The 24,705-nt window shown below is 35.1% G+C and overlaps 2 protein-coding genes across 10 annotated transcripts in view; both read right to left on the bottom strand.

The window, feature by feature from the left end:
- Positions 1-16,200, bottom strand: part of itgb1b (integrin, beta 1b) — a 48,774-nt gene extending 32,574 nt beyond the window's left edge. For all 9 annotated transcript variants that reach the window (XR_015477910.1, XR_015477906.1, XR_015477907.1 and 6 more), the window contains 1 exon segment: positions 15,891-16,200. The gene's annotated coding sequence lies outside the window, so the exon portion shown is untranslated.
- Positions 1-24,705, bottom strand: part of LOC147846472 (uncharacterized) — a 563,173-nt gene that overhangs the window by 441,975 nt on the left and 96,493 nt on the right. The gene's annotated exons all lie outside the window — the stretch shown is intronic.

Genomic DNA, 24,705 nt, shown 5'->3' with positions numbered 1-24,705 from the left:
ATCAAACTAGCTTCAAATTTAATTTGACCTGCATTTGGAAAAAAAATAAAAATTCTAGTTACTTTTAAAAAACTCCAATTGTGAAAACACAAGAGAACGTTCCGCCTCTACCTATTTTTAAGACGTTTTTCTGAAGCACATTATATACACAGACAGAAAGAAAGGCTATACCGATAAACACATCCAAATTCTACAATTTTCTTTCTACACAAATGTAAATGCAGCTTCATTCAGATGAGAACACAAAACTGGATATGAATAAGTGTTCAAGGGCACACTGAGGAACATATTTTACTTCAGCTTGCTGACTCAAACATGGGAAGTTCCTATCTGAACAATCTCTGGTGTGTCAGAGCATGTTTTCCAGGTTATTCCTTCTAAAGACTCATATGAGCTCCAATTTTACACCATCGACATATCCACCATCTGACAAAAAACACGATTTACCCCTGTGATGCAAAGCTGACTAATTTCAACATCATTACCATTCAACTTCACATGACCTTTCTATTATGCTGACTCTTTAATCAAGAAGCATTTCTCATTATTTTATTCATTGCCACATCAGCAACTTTTGGTATTCATGGCAAGATGAACAAACATAAAAACATTACATGATAACTTCATATTTCAATAAGAAAAGATACACAAAATAATAAATAAATAAAAATAAATAAATAAAATAAGCAAAAACTGTATATTAAAAGTTACACATGATCCTTCAATTCAATATTTGACAAATAACCTAAAATTTGTCCCGGTGAAAGCTTTTTAAACACAGATCAAAGTGTTTTTTTATGATAAAAATGTTGTCTGTACTTTAACTTTCACATTAATAAAATATGTTTTATGGTGAGAGCAGCTTGACAATAAATACATAGTGATGGTGCATCATTATTCAATAAATACAAATGAGTCAACCCAAAGTGATCGATTTTTAATCTAGTATAAACAGTCTGTTCGTGTCTGGTCTCAAAAATAAAATTTGAAAAGTGTCTTTCATATCAGGGTATCTTCTGTCTATTCCATATCCGTTTTCAAACAAAAAAAGGAAAACTAAAGTCTGATTTATACTTCTGCGTCAGGTGACCGGCGTAAACCACGGCGCATGCAATGCGCGTGGCTGTGCATTTATACTTTTGCGCGCTCTCTCTGTTGGTCTGCATTAACACTTCCGAAACGCTAGTTGGCAGTGAGGTGTTAATGTTCCTATATGTGTCGAGTTTCTTCGCTGCTTTTTTGCTTTTCCTGAAAACTTCCGGGATGTACAAGTGGCTCAAACTCGCTCATTTTGAGGCAGGAACCGGCGGACGTGCAACAACTTTAATTATGAGGTAAACTCAAAACAAAACTTTCCATCCGGAGCTCCTTCACGGTACTCCACACTTGTAAACAATCGCTCGCGCCATTCGCGCGGCTCTCGGTCCCGCCCAGACTCGTCATCGCTACCAAGCCGACCAATCACAGAGCTTACGCTACGCGTCGTTGCGACGTGTAGTTAAATTTTTTGAGAGGTGCACGTCAGTGACGGCGACGGCCACGGCGAAGGGCTATGCGTCAGCGCCGTAGCATATGCCGGCGTTTAACGCAGAAGTATAAATCAGCCTTAATAAAAACTGCTGTTTTTCTTTTGCTCACAAAAAAAAGATGGCTTGATTCTTGTTATTTTGTTTAAAATAGGAAAACAGTTAAACGTAAAAACGTAAGTAAAGATAAATTCATTTTACACATGTAGGCGGTGCTGAAACATTCAGTTTCCTCTAATTGACCAACAAAATCTGAGCTTGTGACGTTGCTCTCAAAATAATAGTCCAATACATAGACAGATAATTAAAATATTAGGACTTAAAAAACAAAACAAATGGTACCCTTTGTTATAGCCCCAGGGCCCAATGTGTTCTTATGGCATACACATATGCTATCCGAACTGTGCCCAAGGCCCGTTTCCCCGATCGTTTAGGAAGTTTGAGTGCTGTGAATCGGGCTCAGGCACGGAAGAGGTGTGCCGGAAATGGCAGCACCATTTCCGAGCAGCACCAGCAAATCTTTGCTCAGCATCAGGTGCACAGCAGCAAGACGTTTGAAAAAGGAAAAAAACGAAAACTTATACTTTATACTTCTGCGCGCTGTCTCTGTCGGTCTGCATTAACACTTCCGAAACGCTAGTGGGCAGTGAGGTGTAAATGTTCCTCTGAGTCGAGTTTCTTCTCTGCTGTTTTGCTTTTCCTGAACACTTCCTGGATGTACAAGTGGCTCAAACTCGCTCATTTTGAGGCAGGAACCGGTGGACGTGCAACAACTTTAACTATGAGGTAAACACAAAACAAAACTTTCCATCATGAGCTTCTTTTAAGGGACTCCACACTTGTAAACAATCGCTCCATTGGGCTCGCGTCCAGCTCGCGCCATTCGTGCAGCTCTCGGTCCCGCCCAGACTTGTCAGCGCTACCAAGCCGACCAATCACAGAGCTTGCGCTACGCGTCATTGCGACGTGTAGTTACAATTTATGAGAGGTGCACGTCAGCAGAACGTTTGACGCAGAAGTATAAATCAGCCTTTAGTTTTCCTTTTTTAGTTCGAAAACGGATATGGAATGTACAGAAGATACCCTGATTCGTGGACTTTCCATTTCTCATTATCAACATACATGTTGAAAATATAAAACATTCAAGCTTTTTAATATTTTTGTATAAGCCTAACTGTAAAAAAAACCCTGTAACCTATAGCAGTTTTCCATCATTTGTGATTTAATTTTTTATTTTCCCACATTTATTTTTGCTTTAGGATACTATTATGGGATCTTAATAGTAACTTCAAAGCTTGAAAAGTTAAAAAAAGTGACGTTTATTGACATTTTATTAGTTTGAAGTGATATATTGTCTGGGTTGGTGTTGTATATTTTGTAAATTTATTTTAATAAACTACCAGTACATTTTCTGTTATTATGTTTAGTTCTTATACATTATATTATTTCAAACTACTAAAATGGTAACTAAAGTGACTTTGTTAAACTGTAGAAGTAAATTTTCAACATCAAAGGTCAACACAGCAGAGATTAAGGTCCCATAATGCAATTCACAATCGTTAATAAACAGAAAACACTTCATATCATAATCATAAAATATGGAAACTGTTCATTAACAGATTTTTTTTGTGTATGATGAATTTTACACAATGTGTTCAATATATAGAAAGTTAAGGCCAATTTGAAATCTTTATAACATCATTATTCATTCATTCATTTTGGTTTACTTAAAATATTTGGTTACAATAATAATAATAATGATTATAATAACAATGGTTTAATTAACAATAATATCTTAACTTACACTTGTAACCAATTTAAAGGATATTTGCTGCTTTTTAATTTCCCTCTGAGCCCAAATTTTTGACTTACACAACTGTTGATAAACTAAAGTATCCAGTGTTTACTTGGCTTTGAAAGTCGTCATTACAGGAACAACAATAATATACAGAAAATCTCCGAGTTCTTTTATCTCAAGCCCAGTGACATCACAGCAGGCTACAGTTCAAAAACAAGCTCCTCAACACTCACAGTCATCAAAGTGACTTCATTGGTCATTTATTTGACAGACTCACATGCAAGTCTTGATCTGGGTCTCGCTGACACAGAGCCTGATTAATCTGCAGCACAGCTGCTTCTTCAGCCTGCCGTTTCATTCTGTGTAACACTATCTTCAGTATGTGTGTGGGAGACAGAGACATGAGAGCGTCTCAATTCAGCCTTGTCTGCTTTCCCTAAGGCTGTGTTGTGTTGAAGCCTTGAAAAAGTGCAGCCTTGAGGCCTGGGTGTGTTTTTAGATGTAAATCGAGTGCGTGCGTGCGTGCGTGCGTGTAAGAGAGAACGTTCCTTTAGGCAAGTTGCCTGGAGCGTCTTTGATTGTTAACGTTCCAAAGTCTCGCCCTCATTAAAAAGACACCAATTAGTGGATTATCTTTCAATCCTGAATGTTCCAAAGCCCCGCCCACAAAAATAGCATCCAATCAGTAGAGCATATTTTTTTCTGAATGTCCTCAAGCTCCACCCACACAAAACAGCCACCAATCAGTAGAGCATTTTCTTTTCCATTTTAAATGCCCTAAAGCCCCACCCACATCAAGCAGACTCAAATCAATGGAGCGTCTTTTATTCTTTAAAAGAAAGTTCACCCAAATATCTAAATTTACGCACTATTTTTTACAGAAAAAAAGAAACTTAAACAGGTTTGTGACAAGTAAAGTGAGAGTATATTATGACAATTATCAGTTTTGAGTGATCTGGCACTTAAAGGAACTAAGGCTCTACCCACCACAAACATAAACCAATTAGATCACTGCTTTAACAGTCCTTTGGATGGCGCATTCTGCTCTGCTGATGAGAAAATTACAAGTCTGTTTAGCATGAACTGATTTTTTCCATTAAAAAAGATTATGTGAAAAACAAAAGTACAAAATGTATCTTGCACATTTTAAAAAGCTCAAAAATTATCCAAAGAGAGAATATACATTTTTGAAAAAGGGGAAAAATACCAGTTACATTTAATGTGCATGATGTAAGGCACATGTGTCAAACTTCCTGGAGGGCCGAAACTCTGCATAGTTTAGTTCCAACCCTAATTAAACACACCTGATCAAACTAATTGAGTCCTTCAGGCCTATTTAAAACCTACAGTCGAAGCAGGGTTAAAACTAAACTGTGCAGGGCTGTGGCCCTCCAGAAAGTGAGTTTGACATCTCTGATGTAAGGACTAATTTTAGTTGTGCAAATATTATGGAAGGCAAAAAATATTTCATAATATGCAATACATTAGGGAGAAAATGCATAATTTTCTGGCCCCAAAAAAGTAAATGAAACAACATTGATTCATTCACTTTATTTTTGGCTTAGTCCCTTTATTTATCTGGGGTTGCCACAGCGGGATGAACCGCCAACTTATCCAACATATGTTTTATGCAGCAGATGCCCTTTCAGCTGCAACCCATCACTGGGAAATGCTCATACACCCTCGTTCACACACATACACTGCAGTCAATTTAGCTTACCCAATTCAACTGTACCGCATGTCTTTGGACTGTGGGAGAAACCGGAGCACCTGGAGGAAACCAATGCCAACACAGGGAGAACATGCAAACTCCACACAGAAATGCCAACTGACCCAGCCGAGGCTTGAACCAGCGGCCTTCTTGCTGTGAGGCGGCAGTGCAACCCACTGCACCACCCGATAAAACAATACACTTTGTATAAACAAAAATGCTAAGTTTAAAGCTCCATTATTACATCCCACCATTTTTATGCCTAAAAATCTAAATGTAAAGTAAATATATTACTTTAAATACCCTAAATGTTCTAAAGAAAACATTTATTATGCAATAATATCCATACCTCTATTACAAAACAATTCAAATGACTTTATCTTTAGGAGATGATACTGAAAAGCTTTTATTTTCAGTGATATCTGTATTAAGGCGGATTTATACTTCTGCGTCAAGTGCACAGATATGGTCCGGTGCAGCATTCATGCAGTCCAATAGCCCTTGCTGTGGCTGACGCGCACCTCTTAAGAAACGTAACTCCACGTCACAACGATGCATATCACAAGCTCTATGATTGGTCAGTTTGATAGCGGTGAAGAGGGTGGGTGGTGCTGAGAGGCGCAAGCCCCATGCAGCGAGTGTTTACAAGTGTTGAGTCCCGTAAAGGAGCTCCAGATGGACTCTTTTGTTTTGTGTTTACCTTCTGATCAAAGTTGTTGCATGTCTGCTGGTTCCAACCTCTGAATGAGCGAGTTCTAGCTACTTCTACATTAAGGTAGCGTTCAGAAAAAACAAAACACCCGCAAAGAAACTCGACACAGGAACATAAAAACCTACTGCCAGTTAGCATTTTGAAAGTGCTTTTGCAGAGCAAACAGCCACAAACAGCAAGCAGAAGTATAAACGCACAGCTATACACAAGGCAAGTGCCATGGGTCATAGCAATCACTCGACGCAGAAATATAAACCAGCCTTTAAAACAAAGCCACTTATTCAGTAAATACTCAGATTTATCGTTAACACTTTACAATAAGGTTTATTAGTTAATGCATTTACTAACATGAACTAATCATGAACACACATGTACAGCATTTATTAATCATAATTGAACATTTACTAATGCATTGTTAACATCCAAGTCTATGCTTGTTAACATTAGTTAATGCACCATGAGTTAACATGAACTAACAATGAACAACTGTATTTTCATTACCTAACATGAACAAATACAGTAGTAGATGTATTGTTCATTGTTTGTTCATGTTAGTAAATGCATTAATTAACATTAACTAATGAACCTTATTGTAAAGTGTGACCGATTTATCTTACTGATTCAGATCAGTGACCTTGCTAAGCTATTCATTAAAAGAACAGGTTCAAAAAGGTGCATCTGACAGACTAAATTGTATGTTTTTAAGTTACCAAAAAAAAAAAAAAAAAACGTAGTCATTACACAGTTTTGATTTGCATCATATTCAATCAAGCACCACAAGCAAAGACAAAGTTGTATATGCCGCTTTCAGACAGCTTCAACTTTGTTTTTTATTACCTGTAGGCTTTTTTTGACCAGAAACTATTAAATGGCTGTTCTTTGTGAAGCACTACCTGATGATTTAAGTTACTGTCAAGACAAACATGCACACAGAGAGGCCATTAACCACTCCACAGCAGGGCAGCCATTTCCTTAATTAAACTCCCTCACGCTGCCAACCCCCCTCCACCACACACACACACACACACACACACACACACACACACACAGTTGAGTGATGGGCGATTATTTACCACAGACGTGACCGACAGACACAGACAAGGGAAACTCCACCTCTACCAGTGACACTGACTCACACTGCAGTGAAGGCCTTCCTGATACAATACAGTCGAAGGCTGCATAAAATATCGTTTCAGCACTGATATCTTAACGTGATCATTCGCAGTTGTCACATCACAGGATTTGCAGTGTTAATGTCTGCATTATAATTTATCATTTGCATGTGTTTTTGAGGCCTGTGAATGTATATTTGTATTTTTATTATTATTATTCAATTACTGCACCTAAATAAATACTGTTAGGCTCGGAATATGATCAAACAATGTTTATTTCAATTGGATCTTTTTCTTTATTGTACTTATATTTGGTTTTTAATTCGTTTATTATATTTTATGCAAACACACTGATCTACAGAATCATTTCAAACAATCTATAATTATACATTATTGCCAAATAGAAATATTAAGATTAATCTGATGAGAATGTTTTCATTTTGCATTATATATATATATATATATATATATATATATATATATATATATATATATATATATATATAGCAGAATAACAGAAAAATTGTGCCTCCCCAATACAATCTCAGTGAGGGTCAAACTAATGTGAAAATACTTTAAGTAAAATACTATTATCTGTTAAAGTGTCAACAAGGTGGAAAACCATTTAAGCAGTCAGGCAAACTAACTTCTTATGGTGTTAGTTTAGGGTGGGACCTTTCCCTTTCTGAACAAAATGGGAAATGATATTAAAACTAGGGGTAGGCCTATAAAACATATTAAATTGAATAGTGATAAAATTTATGTCAATAACAACAGCTTTTTTACTCTATATTTATCTAAGAGCCAATCACACAGAGGAAATGTGCAACAATGGCAATCTAAATGTCTGTTGATAAAAGAGATGTACCGAATTTTAGGCCACCAAAATTTTATCTGCTGAAAATGTTAAGCCATTAAATGAACCCTCAAATTTTTGTACCCATTGTTTGGGTACTCTTTTAAATCTGGACTGGAAGCATTAACAACTGATATTGAAATCATTAACTAATTTTCAAAATGAAATTTTTGCCATATCGCCAAGTCCTAGTTAAAATAGTGATAATTTTTGCCACATAACTCATCATTAAACAATTCACATTATGACATGACAGATTTTACAAAGGAAATACAACATTTAAAAATTTATGCTAAGAAATACATAATCTAGAGCTGCCCGATATTGATAAAAACTGACATTGCGATATTTTGTATATGACATAGATGTTTTATATATGATATAGATTGCGATATGAATACAATTTCGCCAAATGACTTGAATAGCTTTATTTGGATGAAATTATCAACTTGGATTGATTAGGGGAATTTTCTAAGGGTGTGAATCATGTATAAAAATAATAATAAACACATTGCAAGTAAAAATAATAACAATAAAGCATCGAAAAATGTAAATAAACAGTTTAAGTGTTATATTATTCTGAAGAATCAAACAGTAATCAAGTATAGAAACTGAATAATGAAATGTAAAATAACACTGTATAGTCTTCAAAGTACTAATTCAGTAAAATAATTCCTCAAAGTTACAAATGCACTTTTTTTTGTGCCTGAATGCTTTAAAATCTCTCGAAATGCCTTTAAAACACATATAATAGGTATGAATATTTATATCTGCCAGTCCATCTATAACCTAGCAACAACGAGTGAAAATGGTCTAAAATGGTTAGAGCTTGTCCTCTTTTGACTACTTCTTTTTCTGGAGGTGTCAAAAACACATTAAATCAGATTGTTTCTATGGTGTAAAATAATCTTATGTGCTCAAATGTGCTCAAAACAGCCACATAAGACTACTCTCTGCCAACTGATCTCCTTGATTATTGCTTAAATAATTACTGATTATAGCGAAGGATTTAAACTTTACCATCTACAATTGTACATTTGGTTTGAAATGTCATTTTTTTGATAACAAATGTTTTTTTCTTGCAGTACTGAATCTATATAAACATCAGGCCACAAATGAGAGCTGCTGTTCTCCTCATTGCTTTCTGTGGTTTCCATTCATTTTCACACTTTCAATCCAATGCCTTCATACATACTAGAATAGTTTGCTTCCTTGGTTTAATCTCTGAATATCACCAAAATGTGCACAAATTACATTCCTAACAATCCAACAGTTAATTAGTTAGTCAATTAGTGTAGTTGAATATTGTCAAGTGTATATTTCCTGCATCAAAAGAAATAAGTATTAGAAAAAATATATATTTTCTTGCATTTAATTAGGCAAGTTATATAGGGTATTAGGCATGACATGGTATAACAATGTTTTTTTCTGTAAACAATTGAAAAAAATAATATTGCTCAAGAGGGCTAAATAGACATGTTTTTTAAAAGTTAAAAATTGCTTTTATTCAAGCCAAAATAAAACAAATAAGATTTTCTCCAGAAGAAAAAATATTATAGGAAATACTGTGGAAAAACTCACAGGAGGGCTAATAATTGTAATTTAAACTGTATATGGAGGTAAAATATCACTGCCATGTTGATTAGGGCTGTGCGATTAATCGAATCGCAATCACGATTTGAAACGTTGTGATTAGCTAATGGCAAGAGGCTTCGATATAAAATATGTATTATTAAATTTCCACCGCCCAGAGCAAATGCGTGCATGCCGTCTGTGTGTGACAGTCTTACTAGCCAACAGTGCGCACACTTTCGTTTACCCAATCAGAATTGCGCAACGCAACTATGTGGAACACCCACAAAAAAAAACAACAACAAACAAACAAACAGAAAACCACAGACGAGAGGGATGATGGCATCTGCCGCTTCAGAAGCATTACCAGACAAATAAATAAAGAAAAACAGGACATCTATAATAAGTGAATACTTTGGTTTCAAAGTCACAAAAAATTTAAGTTTAATGTTTTGATAACTTCATGTGTATTTCGCATGCATTCACGACTCATGATGTAGGTACGTCTGTAGTGACTGACGGTAATGTAATGTAATATAAACATATAATTTGTTATTTCATTTTCATATGACAATTATATATAGATGCATTAGTTGCCGAAATTTTAAAGCAGTTTAATGATTTAAATGCTTCTTATTTAATATTACGTCATTCAATGCGACTATATGCACAACTTTACGGAGAGTATATAACCTACTAAGTACAGTCTGCTATTAGAACATGTTAACAAATTTAGTAACAAACTAGCTAGTAACTGTGAACTTTACCTTCCATTTTAAAAAAGAACTTACGAACAGCTGGTGCAACCCTACCCAAGAGATAACTAATGCCATAACGCACTACCTCGCTAAAGACACGGTGCCTTTTAATGCAGTGACCAAAGAGGGATTTAAAAAAACGTATCTAAACGCAGGATTGGACATAGACACTTCCATCTCGCACTTATTTTGACATTTTGGAGTACCACAACTGTACGTTAAATGTCATGATATTTTGTGGAACATCTAAGATAATTATTTTGTTTTAGACAATATAAGCGACAGAAAGGCTCTTATCTTATCAGAAATTATTATTTTTTATAATAAGCTACACTCCCCCTAATTTGAGTTCAACTTGTTTACAGAAAGGTAAGGTCATTTCATTTGCGTTTACTTTTTGCTCTAGACAAAAAATATTGTTTAATTTCAGATTGTTTAAATAAATAAATCAAATCTAAATATGTAAAAAAGAAAAAGAAAAAAACACAATTACATATTTTTTCCCAAATGGCACAGCCCTATAGGATTTCTGTAGCAGTGAGGCTCCATCCCCATGCTACAGAAATCACACACTTTAGCTTAAAACTATCTTGTAGTCAAGTTTCCTTTTCCTCCCAGTAAACTACTACAGCAGCAGACGCAGTATCTTTCTTCACACCCTTCGAAAAGTCTCACTCTGGACTCTTCTGATCACAGTGACAAATTTGTTTTCAGTGTCTGACTGCCCTGCCCCCATCCCGACGACTCATTGTTAATGTGTCATAAGAGAGGGGACGACAGGAAGTGAGTCAACGGGCCAGTCTGGAGCTCAGAATACATATCAGAATCACACAGTCAGCTCAATCCCAAGACTCAACTTCATAATGCACAAAAAACTATATCAAATTCACAATTGCTTACATGAGACCTTGTTTATTTAGACATATAACAGGGAAAAGTTACAATGAAACAGAAAAACAGACTGATAATGTTTCCCCCATATCATGATTATTTTTGAGTGCAATACTTTCTATACAAAAAAGTATGGCAGGACTTTTAAGACTGCCACCGTAGGTTTAATTGTACTGACGGGCCAGGTATACATACCTACACTGTAAAACCCAACAGTCAACTTTATGAAATAAAACGAGTAGAGTTAATTCAAAATTTACTGAAAGTTAATTCTACTCATTTGAAAAGAGTTTTGAAGTTAATTAAAAACCTCATTACTTCAACTTGAATTAAGTTAACAGTCATCATATAAATTATTTTGTTTTACCTCAAATGGTTTGTAGCAATCGGTTTCCTCAACAGGTTTGAGTTGCCTTCATTTATTGGGTTTTACTGTAGTAGGTTAGTTTGAGGTCTCTTCATTTATTGGGTTTTACTGTGCTCTAATTGCTTCGTTTACTCAATTTGATTAAGTTCACAGAACTCATTAGGATTTGTTTTTGTACTTAAATTGTTTGTTTCAATCGGTTTCCCTTAAATGGTTTAAGTTACCTTAACTTTTTGGGTTTTACACATTCTGTGTTCCACTCAATCTGGTAAGGACATTTTAATTTATTAAATAATGAATTAATATGCATTTATGAATCTTATGCATTTTGAAAACAGACGATTTTTATAGCAGCCCTAGATGGATCTGTATTTTTTTCAAACCATTAACAATGAAATATTTTATAAAAATTCCATCTGTATTACATTTGGAACATTTTACTTGTATCAGTTAAAGCACAGGTGTCAAACTCAGTTCCAAAAGGGCCGCAGCTCTGCACAGTTTAGTTCCAACCCTAATGAAACACGCCTGATCAAACTAATTGAGTCCTTCAGGCTTGTTTGAAACCTACAGGTAAGTGTATTGGAGCAGGGTTGGAACTAAACTGTGCAGGGTTTCGGCCCTCCAGGAATTGAGTTTGACACCCCTGAGTTAAAGCATCATAATGAATTAATAAATGAATGATATTGTAATATTGAATGCTTTTTAGTCTGCATCACACAGTCGTAAATGTTGTATGAATTCATGAACACTTTATTCTGTTCCACATTTTTATTCAGATCCAAGTCCGACCCCTTTTTATATGTCTTGCCTGTTCATAACAGATTATTAAACATGTACACACATGCACAAACACACAGGAGTTGCCATAATATGCCATTTTGTGATTTTTTTTTTTTTTTGCATATGCATAAAACAAATTTCTCACATTCATTTACAACCTAATTCCGTCTCTTTTTGTATAAGAAAATTTACCTCCTCGACTACTGAATAAAAAAATATCCAAACTTTTTCCTAGTTAAAACATCAATCTGGGTGTGAAAGACTTTAATAAAATTAAAACTAATATTCCTCAAAGATAATTCACAGTAATTCAAATTTCCCTCTGATTGCGTCCTTTCTAAATAGTACAAAGGAACTGCTATTTCTACATTTGGAAGATCAAATCTTTATTTGTAAGCAAAACAAATCCATATCATATAAGGTAGCATTAACCACAACACTATAGTAGGGCTGCTTGACGTTTGACAAAGATTTGACATTGCGATATATAATTTTACCCCGGAAATATACATTGCGATATAAATACAATTTCACCTCATGACTTAAACAGCTCTATTTGGAAAGTCGTTACTTAAAGGCCGGCTCACACCGCGTGATTTTTTTATAATATTGAATGATTGTAGCATGTCAGACTGCCGCAAAAATCAAGTCATCAAATTCGGCGCTCCTATTAGTTCTTGGATTGACGCTCATCGCAGCTGTTGTCACACTGATGGAAAGTTTCTGAACTTCAAAGTAGAAAAAATCTGATCGCAATGGCTGTCTGTGAACATGAAAAACCAACGATTAAAGACCACCGATTTGAGCCTAGCATTTTAGGAATCTTTTAGGATTTCCAAAATATGTCTCAGATGACAGAATTATGGCTAAAATCTCACAGTGTGAGCAGGACTTTAGATTGATTGGGATGATTTGTATGGAAGTAAAATATAAACATATTATATGTGAATTGTTACAGTATTTGTTTGTGATTTGTACTACAGTCATAAAAAAACACAATGGACCAAAAGTTAAAGTGCAACAAACAGTGCTCCATGGTTTTCTGGGCAGTGTCTAACATTATTTGGGTACAGAAATTGAATTATCAAATGTAAAAGAGCATTGCATTGTCTTCATCATGAAAAAAAAACTATATTAATGCTCTTTACGTTCTCCTAAAATGCTTTAAATTCTTATAATGTTAACATAGGACTTAAAACACATGCAGATGATGAACTTTCACTCTATTGTGGTTCAATTCTGCAGTGTCTCCACAAAACTCATGTGTTTCTGGTCATATATATTCACAACTCAACATTGTATATCTTGCAATGTGACTATTGCTGATAGCCATGTACAGATCCGATCACGTGATCGGAAATCGGGTCTGATCTCGTGGTTACAGACTCGATTGGATTCGGACATTACCTCCCGATCAGGACTCGAACATATGTATATATTCTCATTATTTTTTTAACACATCTATAGTTATGGCACAGAGTTAGACCCCTTTCTTGACTTCACACAAAAACAGTAACGCGTGCGGCATGACATCACTTTGTTGCAGAGATGCTATTGGTTAAATGCCGGCACAGTAGAACACGAAAGCAGCTTGATGCGGAAAGTGCAAGTATGTCTGCATAAAACGCACAATACGAACAATCTCAACACATGGGTGCTTTATAAATGCAGCAATGCATTTTGGAGTATTAAAATTGTCCAAGAAGATGTCCAAAATCTTTACACACAATGACCCAGAGACTCTCTAGACTACATGTCATGTCACTGATGAGAAAACGGTGGATGTACGTATGATGACTGAAATCGCTAAATGTCCTTGAATATTCACTAAATGCACTACAGAATGTTACGTTTACTACACATCCCTGCACAAATTGTATGTAAACGCATCAGCTTTTAACAGCATGATACTCAATACTCACTACTCTAAAGTATTTTTAAAAAGGCTTTTTTATTCATACTTTGAATAATATTTACAACAGATACTGTTACTCTACTTGCACTACATTTTTGTGTAAGTAATGGTAGTTTTACACGAGTTTGATTTTTCAGTTCTCCTTCCACACCTGATTACAGTTACAACTTTAGTTATCCGTGAGTAGGCATGAGACGATAACCGGTTTGAAAAAGTCAAGGTTTTATAACCTCAATAAATGTTGTTATACCTTTCCTAAGGTATATGTAGAGGTTTTGTTTTATGTGTTATAAAGAAACCTGTGATTGTAAAATAATTGACCCAGCAGAAGTGGGTTTACTGCAAACTACAAAATATAAAAAATTCTTAAGTGAAATACTGTATATTGGGTTTAATGTGGAAAAAGTGTGTTGTTTGAATTAAGACAATTAAAACATTATTTTAGAGCAGTAATCACAATACTGTGAAACCGTGATATTTTTATTCAAGGTTATCATACCATCACAAACTTATACCAGCCCATGCCTATCCATGAGTATGTCATTTTTTGTTTTAGTGTTTGCTAATCTACTGCACCATGAAAGCTTTCACACACCAACGCCGTTTCTAATATAGCCAGTTATTAATTAACAAGCAAAAAGTTTCCAACCAAAGGTAACATCCAGCTTGTTACGTGATGCCCCGTCGAGGGGGGCCAAACTTCACCAATAACACCAATACAATAATTACTTTCTTCCTTTTTGCTATACTATTGTTAGACTTTAAGCAGTGAAATTAAACCACACCAAACCGAACTCAAACACTGAAAGCCGGACTGACACAGCTTCAGTTTACTAGAACTTTTATGATAAGCTGCTTTTAACACAATCTACGTTGTAAAAGCACTATAGAAATAAACATTGCTCAAACACTTCTTTTAAACTGTCATGTATCGCTTACGGCAATAAAGTAATCTCTGTATTGTTTGTACTATACTTTTATCTGTTGTATTTACATTGTAATGGCCTGCTGTTATTCCAATAAAAACACCAGTAGCCTACATCAAATCTTCTTTTATTATAACACTAATAGGACTGTAACCATGTGCATAACTTTACAAAAAGACTATTAATTTACTTTAAACTTAAGGGCAAACAAATAACTGAATACACATCCGGCAGAAAAACTACAACATTCTTCCACGCAGTCACGTGACCTGAATATGTAGGATGTGAGTTTTTAATGCAGATCACTGCGGGATCTTTGCTTGTAAACTTGGCTCTAGAGCATTTCACACTGGTGTGGTGTTGTCTGTGATACTCCCAACACATCACATGGCGCTTTACCACAGATAAAATGCAGTTATACTTAGTCCTGGTCCAGTGCTATTCCCAAACTTCTCCTATATAAAGCGTTGTTGTACAAAATAATACCATCATCACATCCACCGCATCATAGTGTGCTCTAATGCTTCCCGTCCCAAACAGGACCATGAGTCACACAAAACGCGGCTACATCATTTCACCTCCCAGAGAGGCATATTTACTCAAGCAACTTCCAAATAAAGCATTGTTCAAGGGCCAGTTAAACACCACAGCCCCCCTCGGACCCTCTGAGGCCTGGAACAGACGAATTACAACAGATGTCGGGGACACAGAAGACGCGACAGAGAGATCCGAGATAACAGGCGGTCTGGGAAACACATAGCCTGGAGGGACACTGTCTGTGAATCACGTTATGAGCAGATCTGCGCCTGTTCTTTGAAGTGATCAGGACATCCCCACCCAAAGTTCCTAACCTTAAACCACTTTTCCAGATCAAACCCTTTAATGATCACTGGTTTACCTAAAAATAGTCAATTCAGCAAACAGATATGACACGAAAGTCTATAGGTAATTGATCCTCCTTACCTTAACACGCGTGATTCATCCAAGAAAATCACAAATAAAACCACATTTGCCAGGGAAAGTCGCGTTTGGTCCAGCAGTCCGGTTGCCGTGTCTGCTTTGTTTCCGTGGTCCACTTTGAATCAACAGCTGGTTGAAAAGTACAAAAACGCTCGATTCTCTTGCATAAAAGAGTCAAATAGTGGATAATGCTGGTAATAAATGGCTGAACTAGGGCAGAGAGTCCAGCTCGCCCTTCTCGGCGTGTCCCCAGTCCGGGTGTGAGTGTAAAATGTGTGTGTGGTCGGTGAACTGCGAGATGGGTTTGCAGCACAGCCTCACCCTTCCTCCTCCCACAGGAAATAACGTTACACCCAATTCACAGGACGAACGATTCGAACAAAAAGTTTTGGTTCAAATGAGTCGTCAAATTGATTCGAATGATTTGAATCACTTTACAAAGGCTCTGTAGTGTTAAAATAATTTATATATAAAATTAATGTTAAGGCCAAAAATTAGTCACATGCAAAATTAAAGTTTGTTTTAACATAACATGGGACATTCTACCAGAAACGAACATTATCTGTCCCTGAAATAACATAAATACAGCAAATAAAAAGTTTTTTTATTGCAATAATTTCTACTGACGGTTGATTTGTTACTGATACTGATGGAGTTGTTCTGTAAAGGAATATGTCATTAATTTGGTTCTCAGGTTTTTATTCTTTATTAACTGACAGAATACAGCTTTAAAGACTCGGAAGTGACACCATTTGATTGAGAAGCTGACAGTGACCAAAGTGTTTTATCATTAAATTCTATGATTATGCTTGCTTTGTAGGATTTTTCGAGCACAACAAGTGTAAGTTTAGGCCCTGTCACATTTTTAATGAGTAAAAATGTATGTTTCTGGTAGAATGTCCCATATAAACAGCTGAAATCAGAATTATCAGCCCCCCTTAGAATTTTTTTAATCTTTTACATTTTTCCCAAATGATGTTTAACAGAGCAAGGAAATTTTCACAGTATGTCTGATAATATTTTTCTTCTGGAGGAAGTCTTATTTGTTTTATTTCAGCTAGAATTAAAGCAGTTTTTATTTTTTTAAAAACGTTTTAAAGACAAAATTATTAGCCCCTTTAAGCTATATTTTTTCAATAGTCTACAGAACAAACAACCGTCATACAATAACTTGCCTAATTACACTAACCTGCCACACGCACGCACGCACGCGCGCACACACACACACACACACACTATTAATATATGACAACAACAAATAGCCCATTTATATTCTCTTCTACATTGTGAAAGCTCTGCATATCAGACAATTGACAATAAGGAGTAAACAATCAGTAATCAACAAATTTCCTTCTATTTGCCTCTTTTTTTATACCACAACAACCAACAAACTAATCCATCACATATGAATTATGTATGTTTATTCTAAAAAAAAACATTTCTTGCTTCATTTTCTCATCTTGAGAGTAAAATTAATGGCAATACTTTAAAATTAACAGCATTTATGAATCACTGTTATAATCATAGCTTTAACTAATATTAACAAGCACAATAAGCATCTTTAATAATGCCATAGTAAATGTTGGATTAATAAATGCTGTCTAAGATTGTTCATTATTAGTTTATGTTAGTAAATACATTAAATAACTAATGGACCATCTTTGTTGAATAATCACAAGCTTTAGGATGGTGCTAATTACAAAAATAAGACCCTATTTTAATGATAAGGATCTGAACATTTCAACGATTCGTCCAAAAATAGAGATTTATTCACTTCGAGTTACTTTTTGATTAATTAATGCTTCCACAAATGTACCAAGCGATACATAAAACCCACATAAATAAGCTGCGAAAGGATACAAGCAAACAAGAAAAACACTCAAAAGTTTTCTCTCTCAACACATGAGTCCCATTTATAGATTTTCCTTTTTAATCAGATGAGATAGTACTCATATATCATAATGCAGGGTCTTGATTCTACTAGTTGATAGGCTCGAGGTTTCAAAGACAGAGGGCTTCTTTGTTTACTTTTATGTGCAAATCTAGTTCAGCTCAGTTTTACTGCTGGTCCGAGATCAGTCAGAGCGAGCGAGTCTGGATAGTTTCCGTTGTGTGACTGATTAACTTTCATTACTCACCTTGACTATATAGCTTATAAGCAAAAAATAAGATAAGAACTTTTACTGAGGAAATGACAAGTTTATATAACAGTCTAGATTCTTTTCTTAATCACAAACAACTAAAGCTGAATTTACACACATCAACTGAATCACTTGTACTCTGAACAGAGACACCATGAGATCTAATGGCCCTAAAATAACCCTGAATCTGCAGTGGGAAATGCCTGCGTTTGCACACAAACAGCCTGTGGAAGGTGTGAAAATAATCTCATACATACATTTCCTGTTTAGTTCACAGACAAACTTTACATCACCCTTCTCTATTTGTCCCTTATGTGAAACTGACATTTTAATAATAACTAAAAACCATCCTTAATTTAAATGTTTATAATTTTTTTTATTACAATATTTTAAAATGTAAATTTACCAGCGATTCAAAGCTGAAGTATGCTTACTTCAGTCTTCACTGCCACATAACCTTTCAGAATTTATTGTAGAGCTGATTTACTGCTCTTTATGTGACCAATTATTATTGGGGCTCAATTAATAATAAAGTTTATTATTATTATTATTGCTTATATAATTTTCTTAATTTTTTTGGTGTGGAAAATAATAAATATTTTAACTTCTAAACCTGTAACATCACCCAGCGAACATTTTTTGTTTTTTGTTTTCAAAAGATGTCTAACAGATGTCTAATAGACGTCTAAACATTGTCACCTTGGGTAAAACAAGACTAAATTTGGGCTGTCAGTGAAAATCTAATAGATGTCTAAAAATAGGCCAAAAATCGACTGGTCATCTAAGTGTCAGAAAAGAATGACTACACATATAAAAAAAGTCTGTGTAATCTGTCTATTTGACGACTAGTCTAGTTTTTGGCTATTCTTAGATGTTTATTAGATTTTCACTGACAGTCCAAGTTTAGCCTTGTGTTAGCCAAGCTGTCTACGTTTAGATGTCGATTAGATGTCTATGAAACACAAAATTGTTTGCTGGTAATAGAAGAGTTTACAATATTCAAACATAAAAATACATGAAAACGGTGATTATAGTTAGAAATGTTTTTTTGTGATGCTAAAGGCTGGAGAAATGGCTGCTGAAAAATCAAGATCTCAGGAATAAATTACATCTTTAAATACTCAAGTTGTTTTAAATTTAAATAATATCCCACAACATTGCTGTTTATTGCTTTTTATTTTTAATAAATAAATGGAGTATTCAGAAACCTTTAAAACCCTACATTTTCTTTTCAACTTTTAAACAGCATTTATAATGATTTCATTTGTAATGTTGATAAATTAATATCATGTACATTTCTTTGCTACAAAGGTTATCTTCCTGAGCAACTTTGCATTGTAGTCTCTTTCTTAAATGATCTTTGGCAGGAAGGCTGCCGACCCTCTAAAAATAGCAATGGAATGACTGGACTGCATCTGGCTTGACTGGCGAGGCAGTTCAGATTTAGGACATTCCTCAGAAAGAGGGAGAGGCAGGAGAGAAGGAGTGGAAAATAAGGATAAGGACTGTAGAGGAGAGGAGAAGAGATGACAGTCGTTCTATGGATAGAAATGATGGCGTACTGTTTGAGTTGGACTGTTTGTGGAAAGAAATATGTCAGCCATATGAGTCAGTGTTTCTGATGGACCGTGATGAAGGGTAACTGGAATGAAATCATATCCCAGCTCACCCAGTGTATCATCAAAGCTGACTGCAACTCTTTAACTCTTGTGTGTCAATAAAAATATGCACATGTCTATAGTGGACAAAAATTTGCATGTAAAAAATCTAAATAAAAATATTATATACTTTTTTTGGATGGATGTCTTCAACAGCATCAGTCCTGATGATAAATACTAAAACCTGTAATTTAACCTTTTTAATTACAGTATGTTTACAGAATGACACCGTTTTTCCAAAAAAAAAAAACACACTATAAAATCAACAGTCTATGGTAAAGGCTAAGCAGCTGTTATTTGATGAGAAACTATATTGATGTGTGATAATTTTTTGTGCTCACACACAAACAGTTTCTCTGTATACTGTGCAAAACCAAGTCGGATATCCATACCATTCATTCATTAATTTTCTTGTCGGCTTAGACCCACGCGAACGCAGGGAGAACATGCAAACTCCACACAGAAACGCCAACTGACCTAGCCAAGGCTCGAACCAGCGACCCAGCGACCTTCTTGCTGTGAGGCGACAGCACTACCTACTGTGCCACTGCTCCGCCCATATGCATACCGATACATGCATAATTAAAATGACAGATTTTATTTATTTGGCCCCCAATCTAGAAAACAGAAAAAGGACGTGTATTTGCCCTGCAGGTCACACTTAAAAAAAATCAACACTAAATGTAAAAATGTGACAGTTTTGAAAACCTCCCAGTAAAATGGAAGCCTAAGTGAAAATTACAGATGAAATATTGCATTTTTAATCAGTGGGTCATTTTTGTCCCGAAGGCCCTGAGTGTAATTACTAAATAAATTCAGGAAAAGAAATGAGGGTGAAATATAATAATTCCAAATCCGGGGTTTGCATAAACACACCTAAAATGATTACAAATTAAAACTGCAAAAACTAACCCAGCAGAAACCTTGATAAAACATGTAAACATACACATAAAACATGTAAATCGATTTAAATAAATGTAAGTCGATTTTACATAAAATGTAAAAAAATCTGTGTAAATTTGCAGCTAACTTTTAGCTTTTAGGATTTAATACTTTTTGTATGGATATTTTTTTTGTGGTCAAAAGGACATCAATGTGTACATGTCAAATGGATGTCAAGGTTTTGAGTTGACATTGATTTGCATTTGTGCCGTGTTTTGGATGTGACTTTGAAATCAAGGTACCCATGGTGGGACCAAGAAGGACGGATGCATATTCAAACAGGAATATTTATATTCAACAGGATGAAGAATACGTCAGCAATATATTAATGTTAATTAACCTAATTAAAACCAGCTTAACCAGCCTGCTAGATGGTTTTAGCTGGTCATTTTCAGCTACCAAGCAACCAGCTTTGGCTGGTTTAAGCTGTTTTTCCGCAGGGAAATTATATATATATATATATATATATATATATATATATATATATATATATATATATATATATATATATATATATATATATATATATATATATATATATATCTCAACGTAAAATAACGTAACTATCATATATATATATATATATATATATATATATATATATATATATATATATATATATATATATATATATATATATCCCAACAGGTCAGATAAGCTGAATTCTTTTCTTTCTGTGTTGTGTGGTTTATCCGCGGCATCTTTGAGGAAGTGGCACAGTAGTCACACACACTATGATATGACTTAAATTGACAGCAAACACAAATGCACTTTTGTGGTTGGCAAGCAGAAGTGTTGAAGAAACGGTTTGAACGTGAAACCACATCACGTTCCCTCCCAAGTTGCCTCAAATGTAAGCAAACGCGTTACCATGACGACACCACGACAACCCGTAACAAACGTCAACATTGCAGTACAAAAACAATACACATTCTGCCTGCCTTCCCTGTGTCAGCAAAATAAATGCTACGCTGAAGGCTTTAATGTGAGCCGGTTTCACTAGAAGAAAGCTGCGTGTTATTATGGATTAACTTGGAAAGGGATATTTAGTTTGGAAATGGGGAATAAATGTCCTCTAGTGTAAATGATTAAGAACAGCCGCCCTGTTCAAATGATAGCAGCGCCATCTTGTGGCAGACAAATGAAATAACATGACTGCTGCATTTCTGTTTGATTTTGGAGACCCTCACAGCTGTTTCAGGGTCAGTTTATTTAAAAAAAATCATTTTACTTTTTAAAATAAGACGAAGTTAACCACGCTTTTCATATGTTGCTAGGCTGTTGTTGGCACGAGACGATGTACGGCCGTTATAGAAGGTAACAAGTTAGGCCGGAACCACAAACGTTCATTCATTCATTCATTTTCTTTTCGGTCGCCACCATACATGCCAATACTGCCGTTTTCCCGGGAGTCTAGCAACATATGAAAAGCGTGGTTAATGTCATCTTATTTAAAAAAGTAAAATGATTTTTGCCCAGAACCACACACGTACAGCATGTTCCCAAAATATTCTAGGACCCATCAGCAGGGGTTTCCCTTAGGCTCCGTAAAAAAATATAACCACCTTGAATGGTGTGAGAATCATGGCAAATGCAAGACAATTTATATTTTGGGATGGAAAATGCTTTACTGTAATGGCTTCCAAAGGCCATGAATGATTTAATTTAATACATAGGAATGCTGCACACTGTAAATGTTAATTTTAGCTTTAAATTAATAAAGTTATTATTGATATCATGATTTTTTAGTTTTTGTTTACAATGTTACATTTATGCAAGCATGCGTTAAGCAAAGGCAGTAGGAGTGTAAACAAGTTAAGAGCGTCAACAAGTTTACAAACACTGTTAGACATAGTAAAGCCCGGTATAAATAATTTTGGACTTCAATGAACATAACGGGGACAGTTGATTCAAATAATCACTTTTTCCAGCAGTACAATATTTAGTTTCGTGCACAAACTTATTCTGTTAACAATTCATCACTGTGTTGTCAAGACTACAGTCACGAGTAATGTTTTGCTTAAATTTTTTGACTCATTGACAATAAATAACCAAGCACCATGGTTTCAGCAAAAAAAAAAACCATCTTTGAGCTAAAGAACAAGGTCACCCCGGGGTAAATTAACAGCAAATTTTTGTTTTTGGGTGAACTATCCCTTTATGAATGTCATGTCTTGAACATATAAATTAACTGAATGATGAACTCTAACTGAGGGCAGATTGTCCTATATAAAATGTTAAATAGCTTCTTTCATTGTAAAAACGGAACTGTGGGAGGTAAAGCTAGGTGTTCTGATCACACTTTCAATAAGGTCCCAGTAGTTAATGTTAGTTAATACCAGAGGTTTGCACTTTACTGTTAGTTCATGTCACTCAGATATAATAAATACTATAATCAATACAACTTTTTAAGTTAATAATATATTAGTAAATGTTGAAAATACACAAACAAAAGTTCATTTCAAAATTAATTAAGTGGCACAGTGACATATGCCAGAATAGTTGGAGGTTCATTCCGCTGTGGCGACCCCTGCTAAATAAGGGACTAAGCCGAAGTGAAATGAATAATGAATGAAAATTAATAAGTTGTATTTTGTTTATTGCTAGATTGAACAATTAACTACTAATAAATAAATCATTTGGGGAATATTGCAGCTACTCCCGGTTAATATCACAGCAGTTTGCTTAATATGTTCAAAATATCACTATTATAAATTATTTATATATATTTTTGTAGCCAAGGTTTTTGACATGCTGTTATTAATGTGGAGTTAGGGAGCTATAAGTATCTGGCTATATCTAAGCTATAAGTAAGAGCAATAAATATTCAAAAACAAATAACAGTTTCCCTATATAAAGACACTTAAGAACAGTTATTTCCAACAAAATCTTTATAAAAACTTTATTAACTTCACTCTTAACTTCACTCTTTGGAATGTTATTGAGAAACTCATGAATCGGATTGGTCAAATTTGTTAGCGCATCGCTGATTGGTTGAATTAGTTGATGCAGATGGGACATTAGTCTTCAGTCTTTTCATCACAGCAATGTGAATACAAAACAGCCACCAGACAGACTGAACTTCATAACATCTAAAAATTGAAACTGAAATATTTTTTGTTTGCGATAATCTCTCAGACGAGCGTCACAACTATAACAATTAAGAAAAATACCATTTCGTTTTAAATAGCGTTAAAAAAAGGGAGCTGTTACACCGACAGTTGGACTTCTCTTACAATTTAAAGTAGTTAACACTTTTATTACTATCTAAATCTTTCATTAAATATAATTCTCAGTGCAAAATGACATACGTTGGTTCATTTAAGTGGGAGAACAGTTTCTGGCATCTCCATTTCCAGCGGCTGAAAAACAAACTGCAATTCTGAAGTGTGAAACAGACCATGATGCCTTTGTCAGCACTTGCGTTCACTCTTTCTTAGGTCGTCCTGCCAATGCTATACAGCACAGATCAGTTTGTGCCTTTTGCATCCTTCAAATGTAATGCATTTCCTTGGGGAGAAGCTTGTTCATTAGCGCTCTTAGACGCTTCATTTGCTTTGTCTCCGCTTCCATTCCCAGGCGTTCCCAGAGTGAGTCTCCTGATTGTTCTGGAAAACACTAATTTCACAGATGGCCCGCAGACGTTGTGATGCCATTCTGAAGTAGGATGTCACTCGACACAACACAAGTTTTACAGATGGGCAGCTGAAATGTCTTCTGACATGTTTCTTGACATAATACAGAGGATGGATCAAATAAAGTGGTAAGATTCTGTTTCTAACTACTTAACATTGTCATGTGTACATCCGACCTGTCCAGATCTATAGAGAGCTGCAGGGATGATGGATATTTACTGGCTGAACCAGAAGTTAGCTTTAGGAGTATTGCAAGAAATAAACTCTGTGACCAACTAATGTTTTGTTCCTCTTCAAATAATAAAGCAACTTAGAAAAACCTAAATACAATTGTAGGAAGAAAGAAAAAAAAAAACAGATGACAGTCGTGTGCGTTTAAAGAGTTAATTCACCCCAAAATGACAATTCTGTCATGAATATCTCACCCACATGGCATTCCAAA

This window comes from Danio rerio, chromosome 2 (assembly GCF_052040795.2).
Source record: "Danio rerio strain M-AB ecotype USA chromosome 2, GRCz13ab, whole genome shotgun sequence".
Classification (NCBI taxonomy): Eukaryota; Metazoa; Chordata; class Actinopteri; order Cypriniformes; family Danionidae; genus Danio; species Danio rerio.
The sequence above is the reverse complement of the archived record's forward strand: the minus strand, read 5'-3'. Positions and strand labels throughout refer to the sequence as shown.